At 49.2% G+C, this 12353-nt stretch overlaps 1 protein-coding gene across 1 annotated transcript in view; it reads right to left on the reverse strand.

Moving 5' to 3' along the window:
* The window catches only part of Wbp1l (WW domain binding protein 1-like), a 54467-nt gene that overhangs the window by 41776 nt on the left and 338 nt on the right, over positions 1-12353 (reverse strand). The gene's annotated exons all lie outside the window — the stretch shown is intronic.

Below are 12353 nucleotides of genomic sequence, written 5' to 3' on the forward strand. Positions count from 1 at the left end.
TTTTTTTTGAGATAGGGCCTTGCTAAGTTGCTAAATTGCTCAGGCTGGCTCAAACTTGCAATCCTCCTGTCTCAGCCTCTCAGGGTGCTGAGATTACAAGCATATGCCACCACACCTGGCTTGGAAGAACAGGATTGGGAGGTACTGATAGCAACAACTCTTTTTTAATGTATTATGACACTTGGTAAGAGTCAATTACTTATGAAGACCGAAGCACTCTCACAATTAGCTAAATTTTGTAATACTGCTTTTACTGCTGGATCTTACTTATAGTCTCAGATACAAGGTCCTATCTTACGACATTAAGGGTTACTATCCATTTTCCAGGACGTGATATGGTACTCTGGTTACATTATCTGGAGATTCAAATTTAATTATTTACGGTTGAAATGACGTGGAGTCTGAAACGTTCTTCAAAATCACTTCAGTGGGGTGCAGGGAGTAAATACAGATACAAGTAAAGCAGGACAAGCCACGACTTAGAAGTGTGGGGGCTGCATGATGTGTGCATACGGGTGCATCGCCCCATCCTCTGTTTGTTTTTTGAGGCAGGGTCTGGCTGCTGAGGCAGAGTTCAGGCTGGCCTTGAACTTACTGTATAGTCCAGGCTGGTCTCGAACTTTAAGCAATCTTCCTGCCTCAGCCTCCTGCGTGCTGAGATTAAAGATGTGTGCCACCATGCAGGGCTTTCTCTTTATTTTTGCACAGGTTTAAAACTTCCCATAGAGGGGCTGGGGATTTAGCTCAGCGGCAAAAGCGCCTGCCTGGCAAGCGCAAGGTCATGAGTTCGGTTCCTGGTACCGGAGAAAAAACCAAGACCAAAAAATAAATAAATAAAAAAATAAAACTTCCCATAGGTTTAAAAAGTTAATTTAAAAGATTTTATTTTAAATAACTTTTGATTTTGGGTCAACAAAATAATGTGCGACTTTTCAAGCCTTTGAAAAAATAAAGAACACCAAAATCACATGCAACTAATAAAGAAAACAGCCAACTTGGACTTCATTAAAATTAACAGCTGTGCGTCAGCGGACATCATCCAAAGTGGGGGGAGTGCAAAATGGGAGAAAATATTCGCTGCTTATGTATCTGGTTTTAACCGCTGGATTCTTCAGCAGTTTAACTGTAAATGCACGCAAGCACGTGGCTTGCTTCCTACAAGGGACAGCAGACCTGGCTGGGCCTCTTATCACACAAATGGCTAGGGTCTGATACAAGGAAGGAGGCAGCAGTGAAGAGTCCAGGGTTTTAAAACTAGGTGGTGGTTTCATGTGCATAGTGGTGAATGCCTATAATCCCAGAACTCGGGGGTGGCCTGAAGAAGGAGAAGTGCTCTAAATTTGAGATGAGCCTGGACTACATAGTGAGTTCAAGGCCAGCCTGGACTGCATAGTGAAAGCTTGTCTCAAAAGAGAAAAAGCCTGGGTGGTAGCTAAGCCAGGTGTGGAACGCTAGGGCCTGGACAGTCTATTTTAAAGAGAAATCTCCCCTGGACATTACTGATGGAGTCTCACAGGGAAACTTCCATCTCTTTAGTCAGAGAAGGGCTTGAAATGGGCAAAAGAATGACTAGACAGCTCTCTAAAGTTATACAACAGCCAGTAAGAGCGTGAAAAAAGTGGTCACTATAACGAGTCATTAGCAAAATGCAAATCAAAACCACAATGGAAAACTACTTCACAGGCTGGGTGTGGCGGTTGCACACCTGTAATCCCAGCACTTAGGAGGCTGAAGCAGGAGGATCGAGGCAGTGGAATCGTTATGTTCAAGACCAGCCTGGGCTACAAAGTGAGCTCAAGGCCAGCCTGAACTGCACAGCAATGCCAGGGATATAGTTCAGTGGCACAAGTACCTGCTCAGTAAGCGCAAGGTACTGAGTTCAATTTCCGGTTTAAAAAAAAAATGAACCGCATAGCGAGACCCTGTCTCAAAAAAACAAACAATAAAACCAAAACCAAAAACCAAAACAAAACTACTTCACACTACTAGCATGGCTACAATAAAAAGGACAGATATTGTAAGTGTTGGAAGGGACCTGGAGAAATTGGAACCCCCCTTCATAGCCGGTGGCGTTGTAAAATGGTGCAGCTGCTTTGGAAAAGTCTGGTGGTCTCTCAAAAAGTGCAACAATAGTCAGGCCTGGTGACATAGGCTAAGGCAGGAGGATCACTGTCAGTTCAAGGCCAACCTGGGCTACATAGTGACCCTGTCTCAGAAAAAAAGGAAACAAAAACAAAAAATGTTCAACAGCTACATACAACCATATGACCCAGCAACTGCACTGTGAGTACACACCGGAAGATCGGAAAACATGAGTCCACACAAAACCTTGTAACCAGCATCGCAGCAGGACTCCTAACTTCCGAACGTCCACCAGCTATTAACGGGTGGGAAAGGGAGCTGGACTCATACAGTGGAGCGTTACGTGGTCACAAGGAGTGAAATACTGACACGTGCTAAAACATGGATTGACCCCCAATGACATTACACTACAGAGGAGACCAGTCACAAGGGGCTGAGGATACAGCTCAGCGGCGCAAGCGCCTGCCTGGCAAGCACAAGGTCCTGAGTTTGATTACCGGCACCAAAAAAAAAAAAAAAAGAGACCAATCACAAAAGACCACAAGGCGGATGATTCCATTGTCATGGAATGCCAAGAACACACAACTTCACAGAAACAGAAAGATTAATGGCTGCAAGTAAATGGGGGGGGGTGGGAAATAAATACTAATGGCTACAGGGTTTCTTTTGGGGTAACAAAAACATACTGAAATTCAGGCAGTAGTGACAGTGATGTGTACCCTTGAGATGGGTAAATTTTTACAATCCGTGACTTATATCTTAATAAAACTTATTTTAAAAAATCCCCAGAAATCACCCTCACCTCAGAAGAGCAAGCGCAAAGGAAGCTGGGGACAGCCATCCATCAAGAAGGCCCAGGAAGAACCCCTGGCTAAGGCAGACCAAAAGTCCAGGGCAGACAAAGGGGCGTTGTGGCCCAACACACTCCCAGGCTACCACGCACGCCAGTCCTCACCAGAGGCAACCCTGCCACTCTTCTCATTCAAGGGGGCACAAAGACATCCCAGGAAGAATAATAGTATCTGACAGAATATAAAGGAGGAGGAGAATAATTTTATACTTTGTTATTAGAAAATAATTGCTGCTGGGCACAGTGGCACATGCCTGCAATCCCAGCACTTGGGAGGCTGAGGCAGGAGGATCGCTGGGATTTCTGGGCTACACAGTGAGAACTACAGAGCCAGATCCCTCTCAAAACAAAAAACAAAAACCTCCTCACACCAATAATTCTGTTTATATGTATGAATCACTTATATATAGGAATGATCTTAATATATCACTGGAAGTGCAGCACAGGCAGCAAAAAACCAAAAAGACATATCTAATCAAGAACTTTCATTTTTAAAAAGTTTTAGATTCTTGTCTTATCTACCACTGTTACAGGCATCAGTTTGATACAAACTGGCAAGTTATCTCAAAGCCGGGAGAAAAGCAGCAACTGACTCCATGAAGGCAAACTGCCCCTAGCGCCAAATCAGACTGCAGCAGCAGGTTTCTGCCCCCATCTCTGAAAGTATCCCACAAAGGCGCACAATCTCCACAAGCCACAGATGAGGAGCAAGCCAGGAGCGTATCACTCCACTCCAACGCCTAGGGGCACAAAGCCAAATACTAATTTGCGATCCCAAGTGACCCAAGAGAAAAACATTCAAAACTGATCAATAAACCAAGCTGTGTTGTTTCTCGTACTTCGTTGCTGCTTCTGTGTTTGGTCAAAGGGCCAGGTGGAATTTTAGACCAGGAAGAGACATTCTGAGGAAGCAAATCAAAGAGCAGCTAGTACAGTTCTGAACACCCTGAGTGTCTCCTCATTAGCGCAGGCCTCTGGCCTGAAACAACGTATTATAAGGGTGTTACGATTACGGACAGCTAAGTTAGGCCGAAATACGGTAGGCAGTCACCACAGGGCTGGGCCCTGGAGAGGGCCAGGCGGAAGACAACTGGGGCTGGAGGGCATTCACCGAAGACCAGCCTTCAAGATAAAGAAGGACTCACCCCACACTTGCCCTGGGGTAAACGCAGGGACTGATACTCTAAGTAGGCATCAAGGACCAGGGAGGAGGACCAAACCTCCTTACCCAGCCCTTCCAGGTAAGTCCTTGTCCGCCCAGGCGTGCTTGCTGCTTGAGGGATTTCCCCATTCGATCCCCATTTACCAGTATTACCCAAGCCACTATACTCGTTGTAAACTTACCGGCTGACCACGGCTTCGTCCCGCGTCACACCCCTGCTACGATCTGCCATTGGATCAGTCTCACCTAAGCGACTATATCTGCGATCGTACTGACTGCTTATAGTTCCATCCCACCTTAAGCCCACCTCCTCCCATGGCTCTGCTCAATAAAACACCCTTGAGAACCGGGGCTGGCAGGCAACACACTTTCCGGAATCCCCTTCCGTCCCTCTCAGACAGAAGCTTTCTTTCTCTCAATAAATCCTTTCTACTCTTCACCTCCATTGTCCCGGAATTCATTCCTCATTTTAGAGAATACACAGTTGCATTTTAGGCATCAGGGTGGGAGTTTCTTTCCCTGTATATCATTACCGGGTGTCATTCCTCTTGCTAGATACTTCAGAATCACAAGGGGCAAGTCTTTATGACTTCACTCTAAATCTCACCCTTCTAAGACACAAATGTGTCTTACATTCATTTGCAATGTCTTACATTTACTTTCACCGCTTCCAAGCCAAGCTTAACTTCCTCAACACACCTGAGACCTTGGATCAAAACTTAGCCTCGGCACTGTGATATGATGGCACCAGGAGCAAAAGACACATAGCTTCGCTCTTCCCACAGGAGAAACCTAAATAAAGAGCTAAGGGAAGGTAGCTGAGGAAGCGGAGCGGCCCCGCAGGACTGACACGCGAGTCTCCGAGGGCGACCTACTGTAGTTCCCACACCAGGAAAGCCCAGAACCGTATCAACAGGCTGCAGAATTCAGCAGGCTGGAATTTGTTTCTCCTTTCCTGACCTCTCAGGTCGCAAAGTTCTGAATTTATTTATGTTTCTCCCTTATTGTTTCCACACCCCACACAGAGGCCAGGCCACACCTTCTTCCACCTAGAGGAACAGCAAAGCCAGGCAAGGTCCACAGGAAGAGCCCACCAGCCAGGCCTTATCCTGCGGTGCAGCAGTACACAGGTAGCCAAGACGAGCCGGCCTGGGGCGGCTCTTTGTGCCCCGTGTGACCGGGGCCCCACTGGTGTCCACGACTGCAGTTACAGGGGCGAGCAATGAACCCCAGTCACCGTGCTACCTGGGTCCTGACAGCACCTCGAAGGTTAGTCCTAAGAGCTGAACACAGACGAAAGAAAGAGGCCTTCGCAAGGGTACAGGTGGCCAGGCATTCAACAAGAGGTGGAGCCTGGCACACCGGAGCATGCCTATAATCCTAGCATTCTGGAAGGCTGAGACAGCAGGATAAGAGTTTGAGCCTAACCTGGGCAGTTTGGCGAGATCCTGTCTCAAAATAAAAAACAGCAAAAAAGAGGGGGGCTGCAGCTCAGCGTGCAGGCCCGGGGCTCAATCCTCAGTCCACACACACAGCAGCTGGGATTCTGAGTCCAAAGCCACCTAAGACACCACAGCACCCACCAAGACTCCAGGCACTGAACACTGAGCCGCGGCTGAGCTCAGGCTGGGGCGCTGTGCAGGCAGCTCCCCTCCGGAGACCACCTAAACCCAGCCCGTGGCAGACCCTGAGGGCACCGAGCTGTTCCTCGAGCGAAGCAAGCCTGGGGACAGAGCAGCGACCCTGGGGGCGCCGAGGCACACAGAGCGGAGCCGGACAGGACAGAAAAGCATCTGCCGCGCACAGCTCAGCTCCAACTGGCCGCGGAGCACGAGGACGCTGGGGAAAGAAGACAGCTGGGCACTAGGCCCTTCTGGGGCAAAACCAAACTGTGTTCTTCAGCTGAAAGCACAAGAGCAGCTCAGAGCACCGGGGCTCGGGCGGCGGCAACAGCGAGGCCCACCGGCTCCAGGAACCACAGCGCGAACAGCGCTCCGGCACAGCGTGACGCTGGCCGAGGAAACGCTGCAGATGAAGTGTAGCACCAGCATACTGCAGTTTTAACCGCCCCACCTAAAATTTGGTTTTGGTTTTCATTTCTTGGAACAGGGGACTGAACCCAGGTTATACGTTAAGTTACATCCTAAACCCCTTTTTAAAATTTTTTATTTTGAGAGAAGGTCTTGACAAACTGCTCAGGCTGGATTTGAATCTGCAATCCTCCTGCCTCAGCCTCCCACACTACTGGGATTGAAGTGTGTGCCACCACACCGAGCTCCACCTGAAACTTGTCAGCGGTTTCATGCAACTCACAAGGCTATTCTTTCCTGGCAGGAAAGCTATCTCAACCTCTGTAAAAAAACGAGCAGGAGCTAAGGAGAGTTGGTACCACTAATCAAAACTTCTCCTCTCAGCACTACTGACATTTTGGGCCAGATACCCACCCACCCAGGGCAGCTCTAAGCAGTGTGGGGCGTTTACCAGACCCCTGGCCCTCACCTGCTAGACTCCAGCAGCTCTCCCAAGTTGTCACAACTAAAAATGTCTCCAGACCCTGACAGATGCGGGGTTCCCTGAGAACGACTATTCTAAATTCATAGGTTTCCACACAGCTTAAAAAAAAACAAGTGGCACCAGGTTTGGTGGCCTCTCTCTGTAATCCCAGCTAGGCAGGAAGATGTAAAGTTCACACTCAGGCTCGGAAACTTAGCAAGAACTTGTCTCAAAATTAAAGAATAGCCAGGCATGGTGGCACACGCCTGTAATCCCAACACTCAGGAGGCTGAGGCAGGAGGATCGTTGCGAGTTCGAGCCCAGCCTGCACTCAAGGCCAGCCTGGGCTACAAAGTGAGTTCAAGGCCAGACTGAACTACATAGCAAAACCTTGTCTCAAAAAGACACAAAATAAAATAAAATAAAATAAAATAAAATAAAATAAAATAAAATAAAATAAAAATATAAAGTGAGATGAAGTAGGGAAGTAGTTTACACCCTCTGGGTTCAATCCTCTCTACAAATAAATAAATATAATCACAAGGACAAACCTAAACCCAGATACAGAAGAGAGATTAAACCCACCCGAGCTAGGTATAGTGGTACACACCTGTATCCCAGCATTCGGGAGGCTGAGGCAGGAGGATCGCTGCAAGTTTGAGGCCAGCCTGAACTATACAATGAGACCCGTCTCAAAAACTAAAAAAATTAAAACCAAATCTCCCAGATCTGAGCTTCTGAACTTAACTCAAGAGTTCACATTAACTTGTCAACCGCAATGGGCTGTAAGGATCACCAATAATGGTAATTATTATTAGACTAATAATATTAAGTACATTCCAAAAGCTCTACATTCACTGTATACTTTCTCTTCACGACAACCTGGCACTTATGTGCTAGTGTTACTCTTGTTTTATAGAAGAGGAAACTGAGACACAAGGTGCTAACTAACTCGCCCAAGGGCAGTGTCAGGTTTGGGGCTCACGTGGTCTGACCCCAGAGCCCAAGAGCTTCCACTCCACCAGACCAAACTCCCATGCTGGGAAGCTGTTCTATCAGCACTGTCCATGGAACAGTCATCAGCTACAGGTAGCTATGAAGTTAATTATAGCTAAACATTGAGCTGGGCATGGTGGTGCGTGCCTGAAATCCTAGCACTCTTGGATGCTGAGGCAGGAGGATGGCAAATCCAATCCCAGCTCTGGCTACTGGGTGATTTAGTAAGAACCTGCCTCACAATAAAAACCAAAGCCTGTGGTCCCAGCACCCAGGGAGGCTAAGGCAATGCAGAGACTCACAATGAACCTGTCTCAAAAACAAAAACAAAAGAAGAGCAGCCAGGCATGAGGGTACATGCCTGCAATCTCAGCACTCTAGTAGGAGGCTGAGGCAGGAGAACAGCAAGTTCCAGTCCAGCCTGAGTAATTCAGTGCTACAGTAAACCCTATTCCAAAATAAAAACAAAAAGAGCTGGGGGTACAGCACAAGAGTAAAGCACCCCTGAGTTCGATCCCCCAGTACCACAGAAACAATCTAGTCCAACTGTTTATTCCTCCGTGAGGTTTCCCCAGATCCCCCGTCCTCCTGCTGTCCTGGTGGAGTCAGCTCCCCGCTCCCGGGTCCTGCGTCTGCGGTTCCGGGTCGGCACTGATCTGCCCGCATGACAATGGCGTGTGCGTTATCTGCCCTCCCACCAGAGCACGGCTCCTCGAGAGCTGGGCCCATCAGCGCTGGACGGTGCCCGAAGCCGCAGCCTGCTACACTTCACTACGTGTCCTTTCTTTGAACTCCACGGAACTTGCTGAGAGGACTGACAGAAACTCAGCATGCTGACACTGAACAAGTGCTCACCCTGGGACACCAAACGGACTACGGAGAGGAGGCAAAGGCCGAGGGTCTGGGAAGCCTCAGCCCCCGGCTGCACGCGGGAAGAAAGACCAGCGCCCATCCTGACAGATCGTGTGAGGGTCGGGTGGGGCCCCAGCCTAACAGCCAGGGAAGGGAGGTGCAGAGGAGGGAGCCTCCTGTGGAGCACACCGGGGAGAGACAGCAGGACTGCGGCTCCACCTGACTCAACATTAGACTTGGACTCCATCTGTAAAGAGGTATGTCCAACCCAGGCCAAGTCACCACACAGGAAAAGGCGTTTCTAAAAAAATAACAACGTGCCGGGCATGATGGTGCATGCCTGTAATTCTGCACGCCTCTAATCCCAGCACTCGGGAGGCTGAGGCTGGAGGATCTTTGCAAGCTGGAGACCAGCCTGGGCTAGAGAGTGAGCTCAAGGCCAGCCTGAACTGCATAGTGAGACCTGATCTCAAAAAGACAAAAAAAAGGGAAGGAAGGAAGGAGGGAAGGAGGGAAGGAAGGAAGGAAGATGAAAAATCGCTACATTACCCAGGCTGGTCTCAAATGTTCACTCTTTCCTGCCTCAATTTCCCAGAGTGCTCAAATTACAGTGTGAACCAAGACACTCAACTTATTTTTTGAGACAAGGTTCTCAATTACCAAACTGCCCACATTCTGGCTTGAAGGTGTAACCTTGCAGCCTCTGTCTCCCCGAGCGCTGGGATTATTGACCTCTACCTGCACACCCAGTTTAAAGCTTTATTTGAAAGAACATAGTCAAATATTCCGGTTGAATCTAAACACCATTAGTACAAACACACTCTATGCTCTCTCAGTCACAAATTACATGGAGGAAACAAATGCCAAGGCCTTCCTGTCTAAGAGCTCTACTTCAAGGAATCACATCTGTGAGTCCCAGGGAAAGTTAAATCTAAATTCCTAACCACAGAAGTGAGCCAGGCTGATCAGGTGTCCCCAGGGCTGCATGGCAAGCCGAGCTGGGAAGTGGAAGAGCAGCTTGGGAAGGCAAATGCGCAGAGCGACTGCACAGCGGAAGACCCACTTCTGGGGGCAGGACACACAAGGTGCGCACACTGTCCTCTCTACACAATGAGTACAGCGCACCTTCCTCAATTCAGGGGAACTAGACTCACTGCTGAAATAAGGACAGTCCATCTATGCCAAAAAGTCTCTGTATTCTGTTGCCTGGTAAGCCCCCCAACACAATTAACTTGTGACAGACTGAGCTAATGATTAGATTTTCATTTCCATTTTAATAGGAAAAATCAAAACACAAGTCTGGTGGGGTGATGCATGCCTACAGTCCCAGCATTTAGGAGCCTGAGGCAGGATGATCATTGTGAGTTCAAGGCCAGGCGAGTTCGAGGCCAGCCTGGCCTACAAAGTGAGATCAAGGCCAGCCTGAACTGCATAGCAAGATTCTGTCTCAAAAAGACCCTCCCAAAAAAATCAAAACACAAACTCACTACAGGTATCTAATACTCCTGACCAGAAAGAGGCAAGGTCAGGTGTGGGGTGGGAACGGGGTGCGTAAGGGTAAGATCAGGAAGATGGGCACGCAGCCCCTTACAAAGCTTTCTGGCAGGGCCGCTCCAGAAGCACCTAACGGCGGCTGGTCAGCACAAGCAGCCATCCAAACAGAACGAAGTACAAAAGCCAACCGCAGCCCACAGTGAGGACTAGGGACACCGGAAATGCGGTAGGGATGCAGCTCCGGTGTGCCACTGAAGAGCCTCTTGCGTTTTTTTTCCCCTTCATTTTGCAAATCTCTTTATTCTCTGAGTTAATAAAAGACATCTTGATTCTCTCCCCCACCCCATCTTCTCACCTCCTCCCAGGCTCCAGGACCTGACAGGGACAACCACCTTCCAACCTTCTCCTTGCTGAGGAAGTGGATTCAGTGCCTACCACTGACCAGCCCATCACCAAAGGCATGACAGAGACACTTACAAAAAGAGACAAGCGCAGTGAGTATGGTGATGCACACTTGTAATCTCAGCACTCAGGAGGCTGAGACAGGAAGTTCACCAGGAGTTGGAGACCAACCTGAACTTCCCAGGCTGAAAACAAACAAATGAACAAAAAACAGACGCAGGCGAAACAAAAGCAAGTTCATTCTCTATTTTGTCCTGTCAATATCTACATCTCTTTTCTGTTTGTTTTTTGAGACAAGGTCTCCCTACATAGTTCAGACTGACCTTGAACTCACTATGTAACCTAAACTGCCTCAGCCTCCCAAGTGCCGGGATTACACAGGCGTGCCACCACACCCGGCCCAACACATACCTGTATTTCTTAACTTTACCAGTCCTGAGAGTTACAACTGTTCCAGCAGACAAAGGGAATTTATTTCTCCTGACACTTTATGGTTTTAACTGGGAAAACAAGAGAAGCCTTACAAAGGTAAAAACTGAAGGGTGCTGGCCCTGAAAAAGGTCATAATGGATTAGAAAATGAGCTTTCTATTACATTACTTCCAATACACACAAATACATTCAAGAAAAATTAAATATTTCAACAGATAAAGTGTGGTGTATACACACATGGAATACTATTCAGTCAGAAAAAGGAACGAACTACTGGATCCCTCTATGGATGAACTTTGAAAAGACTACGTGAGGCCAGATGTGGGGGCAGGAGCTTGTAATCCCAGCACTCTTAGAGGCTGAAACGGGAGTGCAAGCTCACGCCCAGTCTTGGAAACTTAGTGAGACCCTTGTCCCAAAATAAAGAGTTGGGAATGTAGCTCAGCACCAGAACGCTCAGTTCAACCCCGGTACCAAAACAACAAAGCCCACTAAAGAACCCAAACACGAAAGATCACACATTGTAGAATTCCGTTTATGTGAAATATCCACATAGGCAAATCCGGAGACAGAAGGCAGACCAGCAGGGGCCAGGGGCTGCGGGGAGGAGGGGTGGAGGGGTGGAGCGGCGGCGTAACAAGGACGGCTTTCTCTGGAGTGATGAAAATGTTTTGGAACTGGAGGGAGATGGTGGTTGCACAACACTGGAATGGACGAACCACCACAGAGCTGTTCCCTGGGAAGCTGTTCATTTTGCTGTGCAAATGTCAATGCACTTTAAAAATTAATCAGTACTGGGGCTGGGGATTTAGCTCAGCGGCACAGTGCCTGCCTGGCAAGTGAGAGGTCGTGAGTTCGATTCCTAGTACCGGAAAAAAAAAATAAATTATCAGCACTTTAAAGTAGAGCGCGCTGATGGGCAAAACAAGGTGCATGTGTGAAAAGGCAGTCTTCGCACGTGGAGGGAGCAGAAGTATTTTTACTGGCACGCTGCTTATGCCCTTGATCACAGTATGACGTTCACGTGCTGCGCGGATACACGTTGCCATTGTGGTATTTGTGTGTGATTGTCCTTCGGCAAAAGACACGGAAGGGAACAGGAGTGGGAGAAAATACACGGCTACAGCCTGGCCAAAGCTGAGGGAGGAGGGGTGGCCCCCCTGCAGCACCCCACCCAACCTGGCACCGCAGGCAGCGCTCCCATCGGGGTTTCGAGCCGCCAGCCCGCGCGGGAACCGGCACAGGCGAGCTCCCCGCCTGGAGAAGCGGTAAGCCGCCAAGCAAGAAAAGCCAGGGCGCCCCGTGTGCTGCCCACACCGCACCGCAGCCGCCTTCTACTCAAAGCCCTGAGGGGCCCCCATCAGCAGCGACCTGCCCTCCCGGGCCGGCCGGCCCAGCAGGGGTTATTGAGAGCTTCTCTGGGAGCGGGAGGTGCCCGATCCCCTCGTCCACCTGCCTCCCGCCTCCCACACATGCCAGAGGTGCCACGCCTGACACCACGCAAGACGGAGCGAGGACGCTCCGCACGTGCCCTCGCCGGCCCGAGTGAACACGCGCTGGGCCGCGGCCCCTGCGGGCACCGTCTCCCCGC

This window comes from Chinchilla lanigera, unplaced genomic scaffold (genome assembly GCF_000276665.1).
Source record: "Chinchilla lanigera isolate Chin_1 unplaced genomic scaffold, ChiLan1.0 scaffold00084, whole genome shotgun sequence".
Lineage (NCBI taxonomy): Eukaryota > Metazoa > Chordata > Mammalia > Rodentia > Chinchillidae > Chinchilla > Chinchilla lanigera.